The sequence below is a fragment of the Meles meles genome, chromosome 11 (genome assembly GCF_922984935.1).
Source record: "Meles meles chromosome 11, mMelMel3.1 paternal haplotype, whole genome shotgun sequence".
In the NCBI taxonomy this organism is placed as follows: Eukaryota; Metazoa; Chordata; class Mammalia; order Carnivora; family Mustelidae; genus Meles; species Meles meles.
In genome coordinates, this window is record NC_060076.1 from 59,358,154 (window position 1) to 59,372,299 (window position 14,146).

The 14,146-nt window shown below is 33.6% G+C and overlaps 1 protein-coding gene across 48 annotated transcripts in view; it reads left to right on the plus strand.

Annotated features, from left to right (window-relative positions):
• PTPRD (protein tyrosine phosphatase receptor type D) overlaps window positions 1-14,146 on the plus strand; it is a 2,308,694-nt gene that overhangs the window by 278,541 nt on the left and 2,016,007 nt on the right. For 47 of the 48 annotated variants that reach the window (XM_046022098.1, XM_046022091.1, XM_046022095.1 and 44 more), the window contains exon 2: window positions 9,154-9,208. The exons of the other annotated variant lie outside the window; for it this stretch is intronic. The gene's annotated coding sequence lies outside the window, so the exon portion shown is untranslated. The remainder of the gene's footprint in view (window positions 1-9,153; window positions 9,209-14,146) is intronic. 48 annotated transcript variants of the gene reach the window in all.

Consider the following 14,146-nt stretch of genomic DNA (forward strand, 5'->3'; position numbering starts at 1 on the left):
TATCAGTGAAACAACCATGCTAAATAGTATCCCTTTCCATGAGAGGAAAAAAAAAGATAAGCTGGACTTCATTAAAATTGAAAAATATCTGCTCTGCAAAAGATACTCTGAAAAGAATAAAAAGCCACAAACTGGATGAAAGTGTTTGTAAAAGACCCATCTGATAGAAGATGGTCTTAGTTTGGATTAAAAGGATAACATGGACTAGGTGGCTTAAATAACAAACATTTATTTCTCAGAGTTCAGGAGGCTAGGAAGTCTAAGATCAAGATATTGTGTGTGGTAAGGATCCTTTTCTAGATTTCAGACTGCCAACTTCTGGTTGTATCCTCACATGGCAGAAAGAGAACAAGGGAGCCAGGGACAAAAATAGCATTCAGAAGGGCTTCATTCTCATGACCTAATCACCTTCCAAAGACTCCACTTCCTAACGCCATCACATTAGAGGTTAAGATTTCAACATATGAATTTGGAAGGACACAAAAAAATCCAGTCCATTGCAGACTCTTATTCAAAACATATAAAGAATCCTGAAAATCAACAGTAAGAAAACGAATAACCCTACTAACAAATGGGCAAGATCCTTAATAGACACTTCACCAAAGAAGATATACAGATGGCAAATAAGCATATGAAAGAATGCTGTACATCATATGTCCCCAGGGAATGCAAATCCAAACAATGAGTTACCACTACACACTTATTAGATTGGCCAAAATCCAGAATGCTGATAATACCAAATGCTAATGAGGATGTAGAGCCACAGGAATTCTCATTCATTGCTATTGGGAATATAAAATGGTACATCCACTTTGGAAGACAGTTTGGCAGTTTCTTACAAAACTAAGCATGCTCTTACAATACTATCACGCAGGAATTGTGTCCCTTGGTATCTATCTAAAGGAGTTGAAATCTTATGTCCATATAAAGTCCATACATGGTTGTTTATAGCAGCTTTATTAATACTTTCTTGAACTTGGAAGTAACTGAACTATTCTTCAGGAGGTGAATGGATAAACTATGGTACACCCGGACAATGGAGTAGTATAGTGCTAAAAATAAATGAGCTATCAAGCCATGAAAAGACATGGAGGAACTTTGAGCACTTATTCCTAAGTGAAAGAAACCAGTCTGAAAAAACTACAGGCTGTATGATGATGCAACTGTATGACATTTGGAAAGGACAAAATTATGTAGACAATAAAAAAGATCAGTGGTTTCCAGGATCTGCCGGGAGGAAAGGATGGATGAGCTTAGCACCAAAAGATGGTTAGGGCAATGAAACTACTCTATACAATATTATAATGGTGGATATATATCACTATACATTTGTTCAAACTCATTAAGTGTACAACCAAGAATCAGTCCTCATGTAAACCATAGATTTTGAGTGATAATGATGTGCCAGTGTAGTTTCATCAATTTTAATGAATGTACCACTCTGGTGATCTCTGGTCAGGGATGTTGATAATGGTGGAGGCTATGCTTGTGCTGTGGTAGGAAGCATATCGGAAATTTCTCTACCTTCCACTCAATTTTTTCTGTGAATCTCAAACTGCTCTAAAAAAAGTCTAATTTTTTAAAAAAATCCCTCAAAGTAAAAATAACTGTTTTTATTAACTATGTTAAAAAGATACTAGAAACAAATGAAGAAATTGGATAGATATTTTCCCAAAGAAAATATGCAAATGGACAATAAGCACATAAGAAGTTCTCACATCATTAGCCATTACAGAAATGCAAATCAAAGCAACAATGAGATACCACTACAGGCCCACTAAAATACGACTATATTGAAAAAGACAAATAATAGTAGTATTCTTGAGGATGTGGAAAAATTGGGATCCTCATACATTGCTGACAGGAATATAAATGGGGCATCCATTTTGGAAAATAGTTTGGCAGTTTCTCTAAATGATAAATATAGACTGGCCATATGACCCAGCAATATCAGTCATAGGCATATACATACTCATCAAAATTGAACACATATGTCCATAAAACCTCATACATAAATGTTCATCACATGGCTGCATTTCTTTCTGGAGCTCTAGGGGAACATACATTTCATTGTCTTTTCCAGTTTCTGGAGGCTACTCATTATTTCAGATGTTCACTTCCATCTCCAAAGCCTGCAGTGACAATGGCCAACAGTCTCTGTCAGATTGTATCACTCAGATTCTTACTCTCTTTCCTTTCTTTCTCACTTATAAGAACTCTTATAATTACACTAGGCTCACATGATTGATCCAGGATAATCTCCACCATCTCAAGGTCAGCTGATTAGCAATTTAATTCCATCTACAACCTTAATTATAATCCCCTTTGCCACTAACGTAATATATTCACACGTTCTGGGAATTACATGTCCATCTTTGGGGGAAATTTTTCTGCTTATCATAGATGACTCTTTTTGTTTATTTGTTCTTATAATTTCTAAAAGATTTTTTTAAATTAAGCCTAAATTCAACAGATATTACTAAATGAAAACATCTTATTTAAACAATTTTTTTTAGTAGGCATTATTTTTTAGAGCAGTTTTAGGTTCTATAGCAAAATTGAGTGGAAAGTACACAATTTTCCTATATATACCCTACCACAACATATTTACTCTTTTTGATGTATTCAATTACATACTAATCTTCCAATTAAGGACTCATTCTGATGACACTAAAAATATTTAGGGACATGGAAACAAATCTACAATGCATCAGAGAGGTATATGTATGTGTATGTATATGTGTTTGTGCATATTCCTATTTAGTAATTTGTTTATTCAGAAATAATTGATGGAGATATAGACCACAACATTAACTGGGATGATTTATCCTTGGGGACTGGAATTAGAGCTGGAAAATATGTGTATGTGACTGCGTGAATGTGTGGGTGTGTGTTCACACATTTGTGTGGATTATACATATGCATATTTATTCTTTTTCATATGTGTGTTTTCATTTCACTCTTATTATTAGAAACAATAAGATTTTTAAAATAAAGAATTAATGTACCACATGTGATATGCAAATGAAAGAGAAAAACTACTTTTTTTATGGCATATGCTAAAGGTACATTTTTAATACAAGGATAACAACTTATATCCCACATGATATAAGTGATCAGGGTATATTATTAAGAAGGACTCAGTGGCCATATCCTTTCTCAGAGTGAAAGGATTTTGACTCAGAGGTAATGAATGCCATACATGGGGCAGTGTTTAGCAATTGTAGTATGTATTCATCATCCTTTTTTAAGTCATTAGAGTTCTATTTTATAACCCCAAACATTATCTTCTGACATCCATTTTACCTAAATTAAATGGTATTCTTTCAAACTAGGTAAAAACATTCAAGTTAAGAAAGTGGGTTATAGGCATATATGATTGGTGATTTTAGATAATTTACAGTTAGAAGCTCAGATTTTTTTTTTTTTTAATTTTACCTATTTTGTTTTAGAGAGTGTACAGAGCGGGGCAAGGGCAGAGGACGAGGGAGCATTTCTCAAGCAGACTCAGTACTGCTCACGGAGCCCAACATGAGTCTGGATCTCACAACACAGAGATCATAACCTGAGCCGAAACCAAGAGTCAGATGCTTAATTGACTGAGAAACCTAGGCGCCCCAGAAGTTCATTCATAATATTGCCTCATAAAAAGTGAAAAAAAAAAAAAAAACATGCTTAGAGGAAAAACAAAGGGTACTCATGAAAAGCAGCATTGATCTGGACTAGCCCTAAGGAAAGGCAGTGGAGCCTGAAGATAGGCAAGAACAAGGAAGAAGAGCAGAAATTAACCGGGTGATAGTGGTGTGTATGTGGCTCTTGAGAGTAAGAATTATCAGAGACTGATAGAGTGGATATGAGCTATAGTGAGGAGAGAGAGAATTATCTTTTCCCCATGGCCTAGGAATTGTCCACAGGGCAATTAAAAATGTTTAAACATTTGCATTATCTTAATGACTTCACAACTCTGCAGCACATGCCAGTACAAGATTTCAAACAAATTGATAATCAAATAAGACAGATAGACAGATTCAAGATCAGCCAGAGTTGAGCAGTCGCTATAAGGCCTATGCAGGAACACACCTTCTATGGAATTCCAGTACCTCTCCTTTTCAGATCCACATCCATGCCTCCTTTTCTACTATTGACTTCAGTGAATATAACCCAAGCTCAGGAAAGCAGGATGCTCGCAGCCTCCTCCTCACCAGTCAGTCTACAGACAAGGGGAAAAGATGCTCTCAGATGATTTCTCCAACTCTAATGACACTGAACTTAAAATGGAAAAGGATAATGGAATTTGTTTTTAAACCTACCGACTCAGATGTATTTTATTTTTCTGGAATTCTAATATCACTTGAATCTTAGAATAATACCGAATCTTGTAAAACTACAGCATATGTAGTTCATGGCATATTAGCTAAATTACTCTATCATACATTTTTATATTTTTCCAGTCTTTATTTTGTTTTCCACGCATTTTATACACTGTTTTGCTATTTTTAGACATTCTGAACCAGGCAACTGATTGATTCATTAATGCATTTAAAACACAAATTTGGTCCTCATAATGAGCCAGGTATTGTGTTAAATCCTGGGGAGAACAAGATCAATAGACATATTTTACATTAAAGAAGCACAAGTTCTGTTTTTGATAACGTTAACTGAGAACTAGGGAATGGATTTTGTTTCTAATTTGTATTTTCATTATTTTGTTCATGAACTGCTTCTAATTTTTGTATTGAAACATTTATTTCAACATTTGATCTTAGGATAATACTATTTTGTTCTTTAAAATGCTGTCATTGATCCTAAAGTTTAATATTGTAGTTTGTGTATAATTCCTTAAATTTAATATAGTTTCCAACAATACATTATATGTTAATTAATTGAATTTAAATTTAAAAATGGAAAAAAATGGCGCATCTGTGTGGACTAGTCTGTTAAGCATCTGCCTTTGGCTCAGGTCTTGATCCAAGTGTCCTGGGATCAAGCCCCATTTCAGGCTCCTTGCTCAGCAGGGAGTCTGCTTCTCTCTTGCCCTTGCCCCTATTCATGCTTTCTCTGTTTGTCTCTCTCTTAAATAAATAAATAAAATCTTTTTAAAAACATGGAAAAAATTTTTAAATAAGTAAATTTAATACTGTTTTACGTTGTCAGACATAATAGATATTTAAGATATTTTATATATCTATATCTATATATAAATATAATATAGATATTCTATATATAATATATAATACATAATTATGTAATATATTATGTGATATAATATAATTATAAATCATAATTATATATTAAATATAAATTAAATAAAATAAAGAAATATAAATATAAAATCATATTATATATAATTATACATTATATATTATTATATATAATATAGCACATTATATATACTATATTATATTATACTAATATTTGTGATGTGTCTCCTTATGCAAAAAATAGTTATTGAACACTTATGAGACAGAAACTCTGGTAGATGATTAAAATTCATCAGTGTACAAATAGATTAGTCTTTTTTCTTTAGCCTTTGCAAAGCTTTTTTTTTTTTTTTTTAAAGATTTTATTCATTTATTTGACAGAGAGAGAGAGATCACAAGTAGGCAGAGAGGCAGGCAGAGAGAGAGGAGGAAGCAGGCTCCCTGCGGAGCAGAGAGCCCGATGCGGGGCTCGATCCCAGGACCCTGAGATCATGACCTGAGCCGAAGGCAGCGGCTTAATCCACTGAGCCACCCAGGTGCCCCGCAAAGCTTCTTTTTGAAGAGAGGTTGGTAAAAGAAAATAAGGCTAAAAAACAGAAAATTAAACAACAGAAGCATAATAAATATGACATGAGATTTACTGGGTGTAACATAGTAACATAACGTAAATATCTAACATAAATATGGGCAACAGGGAAGACAAGGCACCAGGGATTTTTTTCTTGTGTTTCTGATTTTTGTTATTTAAATGGAAAAGATACTTAATTTTAAAACAGTCATATCATATATATCTTTGTGCCTTTTGAGGAATTGCATTTTTGTCATTTTTTCATTTAACAAAAATGTATTTAATCTATAGCAGGACATGCAGTAGTAGGTAAATGCATAGTAGAAGAAAACACATGGTAAAAATGCAATTTATAACACAAAGGATTGCTTAAATTACCTTGGTTTAGTCTATGAATGTCCCGTATTCACTAGATAATTATAAAGGCATATGTCAGAATTTATCATATAAAAATACTGCAGTGAATAGAAAATTAAGAATTAAAAAAATTATACTTTAGATAAGCATTGTATTTATTTGGGGACAAAATTTGTCTCTCTCTCTCTTTTTTAAAAGATTTTATTTATTTATTTGAGAGAGAGAGAGAATGAGAGAGAAGGCACGAGAGTAGGGAGTCAGAGGGAGAAGCAGACTCCCCATGGAGCAGGGAGCCAGATATGGGACTCCATCCTGGGATTCCAGGATCATGACCTGAGCCGAAGGCAGCTGCTTAACCACCCAGGCACCCAAATTTGTCTCTTTTTATGTATTATTCAAATATTTTGTTTTGAAATACCTATCCTATGGTTTTTTAGCCTATAAATTAATGCTTATATTATTGTCTTGAAGTACCTATCCTGTGGTTTTCTAGCCTATAAAGTGACGCTTGTATGTATTTTTCTATTGCTTCAAGGATTCAGTAATAATCATCCTTCTAACTATGTTGATGCCTTTGTCATGTCTGATTGCATGCATATTTTTATTTTAAATGCATAGAAATAGGGAGAAAAGAAGGTCAGTGGCAAAACTGACGTTTTTAGATGTTTGAGTGTTTATTTGCAAACATTGTAAATTTCTTGTATATTCTACTTGATTAAAAATGATGACTATATTCCTGAATAAACAAAGTAAATAAATAAAGAGGACTTGTCACCTATAAGTGACAGAAAACAATTTCAAGGGCACACTCATGATGTGAACAGAAGTCAATATGATCTGATGGTCTCCCAATGAAATGCATTTGAAGTCCAGACTAATTAGCTTGTAAATCAAACTAATACTTGAGTTTATTTGGGTCAGAAAGACTACCTACTGTCAAGCAATCAAGTACTACCCCTTTAATTGCAATTTATTTCAACAACCCCAATTTATTGATCCTAGCATACACTTATGCCACAGCAGTATCATTATTTGACTTTATTTTAACAGCTTCAAAAGGTTAGAAAGTTAGAAACCACTGTGAAAGAAACCATTAAAAAGTTGAGTTGCTGACATTGCTTTACACTCTGTGCCAAGCAATGTTCACTATATATGTGAAATAATTAAAAGGAGAAATAAAAAGAAACTTATATTCATTGGCACATCATATGAACTAACGCTTTCTTGAACTGAATATTACTTAATAATCAAAAAACACACAGACAAAAACAAGGAGTATCAATACTTTGATTTGCATTTTACCAGATAAGCTGCAGCTTGGAGACTTTAAGTACACTTGCCAGAACTATGATGTTAAAATATTAAAACCATCTTTCTGACTCCAAAGCACATGTTTAATTTCTTGCATGATTTCTGGCACAATTTTTGTACATTGTTCTATGATATTGAGGTCAACCTGAAACACTCTAAGTGATACTGAGAAAGTGTAGAGACAGTTTATTCACATGAGTTTTGTACCCAGGATAGTCTTTAAAACACAAAACATCAATATCTGATCACTCATATGTTAGCTGTTATAAGCCAATACATGCGATTTATTTAGTTATTTATTTAAACATTAGAGTTGTGAAATTTTCACTTTGGAATTTTCAGCTAATTAGACAATGCATGGTAAAGTAACTTTTGTAGCATCAAATAATCTTTAGGAAATATTCATCGGGTATAAAGAGTGGTTTAAAGTTTGGCATTTCCTCCCGTCTCCACCCCCAAATTTAAAAGGTCACCTGACTTAATTTTTAACAATTTTAATTTTAATTTTATTAAAATTAAAAATTGTATATATTTAAGTTATGGAGCTTGGTTATTTGATATATGTGTATGCTGAAATATTCACCACAATCAAGCTGGGTAACATAGCCCTCACCTCATATAGTTAGCATGTGCATGTTGATTTTTTCAAAGATTTTATTTATTTATTTGACAGAGAAAGAGAGACAGTGAGAGAGGGAATACAAGCAGGGGAGGCAGGAGAGGGAGAAGCAGGCTTCCTGCCGAGCAGGCAGTTGGATGTGGGGCTCAATCCCAGGACGCTAGGATCATGACCTTAGCCGAAGGCAGATGCTTAACAACTGAGCCACCCAGGCGCCCCTAATTTCAAGTTTATAATACAGTATTTTTATCTACAGTCACATTGTTGTGTATTAGATCTCCAAACGTTATTCAGATTGCATAATGAACACTGTGTATCCCTGGACCAGCATCTCCTATATTCCACTCCCTGATAATGATCCTTCTATTTTCCATGTCTATGAATTTTTATTCTATGCAGTACTCATCTTTCTGTATCTAGCTTATTTCACTGAGCTATTGTCATCAGATTCATCATGCCCCAAACGGAAAGATTTCCTCCTTTTTTAAGGCTAATATTCCCATGCGTGTGTGTTTGTGCATGCTTGTGCACATCCACATGCATGTGTGTGTAATTCATATTTTCTTTATCCATTCATCAGTAAACAGACATTTGGGAATGTAAATTGGCACAACAATTATAGAAAACATTATGGAAGTTCCTCAAAAAAATGAACTACTTTACGATCCAGCAATCAATTTCTGGATATATATCCAGAGTATTTGCAATCAGTATCTTGAAGAGATATCTGCATTATTGACAAGCAAAAATAGGGAAACAACTTAAATTTTTACTCAATGGATGAATGGATAAGTGTGTAATTTTATACATACATTCCGAGTAGGCCTGAGTTGGCCGATTACCTATCAAAATTCTTCATTCACCCTCTGTAAATCCTTAACTAGATTTAAGCCAGACATAGTCTAGTCTACAGGAAGGGACTGAAAGGTGGGAGTCCTAAATTTCTTCTTTGTACAATCCAGAGTAGGTCTGCATTTAATGCTTCCAGTTTAGTCACTTTCATAAAATTTTATTCATAGAATAAATAAACCAATAAATTGTGAAATGTTAATGAAATTAGAAATCATGGATCTAGTCCAATGTCCTCATTTTTGCAGGTGAAGAAATGGAGAATCAAAGAAGTAAAGGACCTGTCTCAAAGTCACACTGCTAGTAAGTAATGTCTTGTAGATCTAGAATCAGATCTCAGACTGTTTGACCTGGATTCTAACCATTGCAGAATGATTTCTCATTTTAGACAAACTCTGAGTAAAACTGTTTCTATCCTTGTTTGGACCACACCTGTCAGTGGCATTAGTTACATGCCACCTGTGTCAACTCTGTCACACATTCAGAAGATACTTAAAAAGTGAGGTATTGATGTTCTTTTTAAAGAAGAGACAGCATATGGAGCACTGGGTGTTGTGCAAAAAGAATGAATACTGTTACGCTGAAAAAATAAATAAAATGGAAAAAAATAATAAATAAATAAAAATTTTTTAAAAATTAAAAATAAAAGTCTTCCCTTTAAAAAAAAAAAAAGAGACAGCATAGCTCATGAGATGGTATAGCAAAAGAAAAAAAACTGGAATTCATCCTAAGACTTTCCATGTCCAAAGTGCTTAATATAAATCTTCCAATTTAATCTTCACAAATATATTATAATAGAGATGGTTTTATCCCTATTTTAGAAATAAACTAAGGCTCTAATGTGGTTGATAGTTTGCTCCAGTACACAGAGCTATTCAATGTCAGAGCTAATTTTTTTTTTCAGAGCTAATTTCAAATCTAAATCTCTCTGACTTTAAAGATGCACTATACAATTCTGTATTTAAGCAGAAAACAAAAAAAGGCACTGATCAACAATTAGTACACAAATAGTACATAATTCCAAGCTAGTATGATATAACCAGTTGCATAATATACTGCATAGTTCAGGGTGCTAACAAAATTAAAAAGTGCAAGATCAGCTTGGGTTGACACTGTAAAAAGATTGATATGCTCTTACTACAGACTCACATCTAGCAATGCTTTGAAAGCTTGCTGCTATAAAGACATTATATATAATGATGTTTGTGAATGAGTAGGAAAATACTGGCAACACATATATAACGACACTACTGGTGGAGGTTGATAACTTGTCAAGATATGAAAGAATTGCCGACTAAAGCACATGAATTTTGAGCTAGATGGGATGTAGACATGTGGAGTTGGGTAAAACCATTTCCCTCCAAGAGGAGAATATGAGAAGCACGGAGGTGGAAATAAGTAGAGACATGTGGCAATAGGGTATAAGCTAAAATAATAGAAAATGATAAGGAAGACTGAGACGTTAGGACTGAGATTCATTGGTGGAAGTCTTTGAAGCCCGGCTTTAAAAAATACATTTTACTATATAGCCATAAGTAGTCATTGAAGGTATTCAGCTTTTGTTATTATTTTTGTTTGTTTGTATAATCAGAGCTATGTCTTGGGGAAAAAATGTGAGAGCCTTATGATGGATAGACTACATGGGTGAAAAATTAGGAGTGAGCGGACCAACTAGGGGGTGTGAAATATGAGGGTTAATATCCGTACTTACTGTTCAACTGTTAAAGATAATAAGACATCTCCCCTCCCTGGTAGCTATAATCATTCAGATTTCTGTAGTAACTTTGAAGGGGAAGTGTTACTGATTATACCATATCTTCAGGCAATTTTCCCTCAAAGAAACAAAATTCCACAGATTCAATATTCATTTTCCTCCCAATTGCCCTTTTCTTGATATTTGTTGAATGAATAAATAGGTCCCTTTTCAATCTACATGTCTACCTTGGAAATTCCCATCATGTAAGGGAGAATATAGATGTCATGAGACTTTTTTTTTTCAATTTCTTTATTATTATTATCATTATTATCGTCATTATCATCATCATCATGATCTGGGGACCCTAACTCTTCCTAGAGGAGTCTTTCTCAGTGAAAATGTTTCCATGTGCTTTGAGGATTCCTGTTTACCTAAAAATTTTCTATCAGTAAATTGTACTGATTGTTTGCAACAATCAGTAAATGGATTCCTGTTTACCTAAAATTTGTACTTCAGATGAAGGAAGGGAAAAAGTAAGGGATACTTGTTTATCTCCTGAGCAGCATAAACAAAATGTTATCCTGAAACATTTTTCTGGGATAACAAAGAAGCAACCACGATGAAAAAACCTCTATGCAAATTTTTAATCCTTTAGCTTCTTAAAGGTCAACTGCTTGGTTTTAACACCAGAACTGAGAGGAAAGAGCCCTGAAAGCTCTCTGCCCTTGCACTGGATAAACAACACAGGACAACTCCAGCTCTTAATGAGAATTCCACTTTAAACCTACAGCACTCACCTAATTTTAGAACCTTTCTTCTTCCAGGAATCATATGCATCCCTTAATGAAACTGAACAGTACCATCCCAATAGCCTGTTGCTTCCTAACTATGATCTCTCAAGTAATGTCAATTGCCCTCTGAACAATTTGTTTTCTTTTTGCTCAGTTGATTTCACACCCATGAAACTTTTTTCAGACATTTTTTTCTTTCTCATATTACATTGTTGACCCTGGGTCCTCTTTAAAAATGTGCTTCTTTGAATTTATATTAATTTGCTTTATAATCAATATTTCTGCTAAATGTATCCCCTTTATATTGTATCTCTCTTCTGCTTTCTTAGAGAGAACAGATATATTTTTATCTTATCCAAACATGGGCTATCTCTCTCAAAGACAATGCCTTTGCCAGTAAAGATATTTTGCCAAAATGATACATATTAACATTTCTGAACTTCTAAGAAAACACTTTGATGTAGGGACTATTCAAGTAAAATAAATATCTATATATCTATATATGGTTTGACATTTTGTTTAGCTGGGTATTTGTAATGAAAAGATGAGTTAAAGGAGTTTTGGGTGAGAAAGGAACATAGTACTCCACCTTCCTCTAGAGACGTAAGAAAGTCAGAATAGGTCAGCCTTGTGAGGGTTTGTATGAGCACGGAATATCCATAGCGCTGTGTCTGACACACAGGAAAATTATCTGTTGAGTGAATACATGCATTATTGGCTTGTAACTGGCAATCCTTTTGTCTGTTTCGTTGTCTATTTGTGAAAGTAGTCTAGCAGATCAGTTAAAGATTGCATTGGTATGGATAGAAATCTAGAATTAGAATTGAGGCAGCTGTCTCAAGAATCAACCCTTTGTTTGCATGAATGTCTTTCATTAGCAAAAAAAATGAGTTTGTGCAGAGACTCAACTGTCTCAGTTGAGTAGCCAATAGTGCTGAGAACTGGCAAGAAAAGTGGTATTCTCGGCATTGTTTCCTGGTTATAACTATGGTAATGCTAGCAAGACCCAGTGGCATTCCATTTACAGTTTCTTTTTTATACATTCCAGATTGGTCTTTAGGTTTAAAAAAAAAAATAGAGTGAGCTTTATATGATAGAGATGAAATTTACTTCATGGATTTTATTATCCATGGATAAGGATAGCATTTGCTTTGTTTCCCAAGAGGATAGATTAATAAATTCTATAGAACTATGTAAATTTTAAAGAAAAAAAGGACTGTCGAAAACATGTTTTAACATACAAAATATCATTATATTATGGGAGGTTGTTTGGCACAGAGATAAAGGTTACAGATTCTGGGGAAAATTAATATGTGCAAAATAATGGATGCCACCATTTATTATTTGTATCACCTTGGAGAGGTTTTTAGATGTTTCTGTGCTTCATTTTCTTCCACTTTAAAAACGTGTACTTCATAGAGTTATTCTAAGTATGAAATAAGTTAATGCATGTAAAGTTTCTAACATGTAAGCAAAGTAAGCTTTTGTTTTGAGTATTATTAAAGTTTGCTGACTTAGTATTATATTAATTACATCTGAAATTCTTGGTTTCTTGAACTTCCTAAATTATAATGGAAAAGAAAGAAATCATGAATCCATATATGAAGACTTTTTTTTTTATATTTAAGTTTGCAAGAGCACAAATTCTATATGTTAAAATGTTATTAGTTTGCTTAGTACATATTCAGTTTGACTCTGCCTCATATTTTCCACATAAATTTCCTACTCAAATGCATAGTAAGTTGATAGATATGATTCTTTGGCACAAGTCTAAATCCACTTGGAATGTGACATTAAGAAAAGTAAGAATGCTGCTTTGGTAATTTATCTATATCTATAAATGTATAAATACATATATCTATTTCTATTTCAAACCCTAAATTTTTCAAGATCTTGTCATTAAATTTTATTTGGAATTTATAGTGAAATGCCTACACATGTAATTTGATATTGTGGAGGAAATTATGTTTTACAAATTGACATTTATTAAATTGACTTAAATAATTTTAATATAATACTTCTGCCCTACACATGCACACATTTAATAAACCAAATATGGACCACTAAGTTTTAAAACTATAAAATCGAAAAGAATATATTGTTTATTAAAAGGAGTTCTATATTCTAGCAAATTTCACGATATGCCTATTTTTGCCAGTGTTACACGTGGAAGCCAATTACCTAGTCTGCTTTATCAAATGGCTTCCTAACTGTTCTTGAATATAGATCCTCGCTACTCAAAACCTCCCAAGCAGTTTGTTATTTCTTCATTGCAAATCTGGAAATATCTCATTTCTGTGTCTATACAGGATGGCTTCTATAGAGATGGAAATTCCAAAGCACCAATTGTTCTTTTCAGTCTCCTTCTAATGCTACTTCCTTGATTTCATTGTTGGGACTCCTCTCCCCTCCCATGAGGCTTAGTGTCTTATTTCAGTTACTGCTCTTATCATCAACTGCTCTATCCTTATCTGCCAACTCTGTTTTGGCCAGCTGCTAATGAAAACAACACTCTCTTTTATTGTTTGTATAAAAGTTTGTTTTATTGTTTCTTTTACTGTTTTCTTCATTGTGATTTTATTTAATCTTTCATCATCTAGAACACATATAAAGATTGCCAGGATATAATTTTCTTAACTGTGGGTGCACCCGTGCCCACCGACGCCAGTTCTTATGTTAAATTCTTGCTTGTGACTGAATTCTGGCCAGGGGAACATAGGCTAAGCTATATGTTCTACTTCCTGGTCCATGCAA